Source organism: Penaeus monodon, chromosome 25 (assembly GCF_015228065.2).
Source record: "Penaeus monodon isolate SGIC_2016 chromosome 25, NSTDA_Pmon_1, whole genome shotgun sequence".
NCBI classification, from domain to species: domain Eukaryota; kingdom Metazoa; phylum Arthropoda; class Malacostraca; order Decapoda; family Penaeidae; genus Penaeus; species Penaeus monodon.
Window position 1 is genome coordinate 35,427,206 of NC_051410.1, and position 840 is coordinate 35,428,045.

Below are 840 nucleotides of genomic sequence, written 5' to 3' on the forward strand. Positions count from 1 at the left end.
TACTTATGCACTCGGGAACACACACTTACAGTTTACTTGTTTATGACATGATCTCTGTATATTTTTCTTTGTCTTCAACGCAGACAAATGAGCTAAAACAACAAAAGTGTTATGAAAGAAAATCTATAGTCATAATCACGATTCCACGATTAGCTTGATTATCATGGCTCTGTAATAAGCGCGTAATCAGTCTTTGAAAGGATAAAATACCGTCTGCCCAGCTAATCGATCGAAGTGATTGCTAAACCTCATGAACAATCCCCCTATTTACCTATCTTATTCATCTGCTGCATTCATCTACGTCACTTAGTATTCCTCTTCTTCAAAAATCGTTAATTATATGCAAATGGGCGGATAATTAGCCAATGTTATTACCAAACATCGACGATAAATGGACAGTATTTGTATGGTGGTCCTCGGCGAGTGACGTAAGGTGACCGGAGGCTGATGGAGGAGAGAGGGGGAGAGGGGGAGAGGGGAGAGGGGGAGAGGAGAGAGGGGAGAGGGGGAGAGGAGAGGGGGTGGAGGAGAGACGGGAAGTGGAGAGAGATGGAGAGGAGAGAGGGGTGGAGGAGAGAAGGGGAGAGGGGTGGAGGGGGAGGAGAGAGGGTGGAGGGGGAGGAGAGAGGGGTGGAAAGGGAGGAAAGAGGGATGGAGGGGGAGGCAGAGAAGGGCAGGAGGAGGGGAAGGAGAGGGGGGGTAGAGGGGGTGAAGGCGAAGGTCAGTAGGGGTAATGAAGGTCAGAGGGGGGGGGAGAGCAATGGGGAGACAAGTTCAGACTGTGGAAGGTAAGATAGATAATACTAAGGATGGGACGAAACTATAGAGATAATAAGAAAA

General features: G+C 48.1%; 1 protein-coding gene across 1 annotated transcript in view; it reads right to left on the reverse strand.

Moving 5' to 3' along the window:
• Positions 1-840, reverse strand: part of LOC119589187 (FK506-binding protein 5-like) — a gene marked incomplete in the record, with an annotated part of 123,973 nt that overhangs the window by 61,912 nt on the left and 61,221 nt on the right.